This window comes from Tamandua tetradactyla, chromosome 9 (assembly GCF_023851605.1).
Source record: "Tamandua tetradactyla isolate mTamTet1 chromosome 9, mTamTet1.pri, whole genome shotgun sequence".
NCBI classification, from domain to species: Eukaryota; Metazoa; Chordata; class Mammalia; order Pilosa; family Myrmecophagidae; genus Tamandua; species Tamandua tetradactyla.
Genome location: NC_135335.1, coordinates 20892202 through 20894498, shown reverse-complemented (window position 1 = coordinate 20894498; position 2297 = coordinate 20892202).

Sequence of the window (2297 nt, the reverse complement as noted above, 5' to 3'; positions counted from 1 at the left end):
CTGATACCCTGTTCAAATTTTTCCATTCTTTTCCCGATAGTTTCTGTTTCTTTTTGGAATTCAGATGTTCCATCCTCCAAATCACTAATTCTATCTTCTGTCTCTTTAAATCTATCATTGTAGCTATCCATTATTTTTTCTATGTTTGCTACTTTATCCTTCACTTCCATAAGTTCTGCGATTTGTTTTTTCAGTTTTTCTATTTCTTCTTTATGTTCAGCCCATGTCCTCTTCATGTCCTCCCTCAATTTATCGATTTCATTTTTGAAGAGGTTTTCCATTTCTGTTCGTATATTCAGCATTAGTTGTCTCAGCTCTTGTGTCTCATTTGAGCTATTGGTTTGTTCCTTTGACTGAGCCATATTCTCAATCTTTTGAGCGTGGACAGTTATCTTCTGCTGCTGGCGTCTGGGCATTTATTCAGATTTCTCTTGGTGTTGGACCCAGCAAGGTTGTAATATTTTTCTGTGAAATCTCTGGGTTCTGTTTTTCTTATCCTGCCCAGTAGGTGGCGCTCGTGGCACCCGTTTGTCTGCGGGTCCCACCAGTAAAAGGTGCTGTGGGACCTTAAACTTTGGAAAACTCTCGCCGTCCTGGGGGTTCGCTAGCCGAAACGGCTTGAGCCGGCCCGGGGTCCGAACGCAGGGAGGGTTGCTGGTCGCCGCAGCCAGGGAAAGAGCCCGTCCGAATTTCCTAGTCGGCCCTGGGCAACAAGCGTGGCGGGAGGGCGCCAGCGGCAGCGGCCCGCCCGAGAGAGTGCACGTTCCCCGGGAGTCACGGGTTTGGAAGGGGCCTCCCCCACCCGTCACCGTTCTCCGCGGCCTGGGGGGTTTCCGATCCAATTCTCTCAGTTGGTCCGGGGGCTGCGCGTGGTGTGGGCGCCAGTCGCCTTGGTTTCAGGGGACCACCTCTCCAATTCTCCCAGCCGGCCCGGGAAGGGGGAAGGGAGTAACTCCGGCCGCTTGCCACCCCACCTGGTAAGGCCCGCGCGCCTCGGCGATCTCACCCGAGCTGCTTCTCTCAGCCAGCCAGCCGTTCCAGGATCGTCACTGAGTCTTGGACTTCTGGAGAAGATGGCGGCTTAGTAAGACACGCGGGTCTTTGTTCCTCCTCCAGAAAAGCAACCCGTGGCAGTGCGACAGTATCCGATCCCTCAAAAGGCTCTGGAAGGGATTCAAAGCCACTTGGTGCGGTTAGAAGCACACCGAATCATCCAACCGTGCAACTCTCTATGGAACACTCCACTGCTGCCCAAGAAAAAATCTCAAACCGGGGAATTCTGCCCCGTCTAGGACCTACGAGCAGTTAATACAGTCACAGAAACGATCTATCCTGTGGTTCCAAATCCATACACACTCCTCAGTCTGGTTCCAGGGAAAAAAGGGGGACTCCCAATTTAATGAAACAAGGCTTTGATCTTGAAGTTTGCCTTTATGTAATTTATTCTAGCAAAGAACCTAAGCCTACTTATAAGATTAACCCCCAGAGAACCTCTTTTGTTGCTTAAATGTGGCCTCTCTCTCTAAGCCAATTCTGCAAATAAATGCATTACCTTCCCCCCTACATGGGACAGGTCTCCCAGTGGTATAAATCTCCATGACAAGGTGGGACATGACTCCCAGGGATGAGCCTGGCCTCAGAATCATGGGATTGAGGAAGGCTTCTTGACCAAAAAGGGGGAAAAGAAATGAAACAAAATAATGTTTCAGTGACCGAGTGATTTCAAATAGAGATAAGAGGTTATTTGGGAGATTATTCTTATGCATTATGTAGCTATGCCTTTTTAGTTTCCAGCATATTAGAATAGCTAAAAGGAAATACCTAAAACTTATGAGCTATAAGTTTTTTATTCTTAGAAAGCCTTGTAAAATATATAGCTTTTGCAGTGAGTGTAACCATGGGATTCTGAAACCCATGTGACGGGCACTTCCTTTATTGTATGGACAAATGAGTAAGAAAATAAAGACAAAAAATAAGCAATAATGGGGATATTTTGGGTGTTCTTTTCTCTTTTGAAGTATTGAAAATATTCTGAAATTGATTGTAATGATGAATGCACAAGTACATGATTATACTGTGAGTCACTCATTTTATACTTTGTATGATAACGTAGTATGTGCGTAATCTCAATAAAATTGCATTTAAAAAAGCAACAGAGTGGTTCAGTGGTAGAATGCTCACCTTCCTTGCAAAAGACTGAGATTCAATTCCTGGACCATGCAGCCCCCCCTCCCAGCCCCCCCAAAAAAGAAAGAAGAAAAGCAACAGGAACAATGAAAGATAATTTTGATAAATTT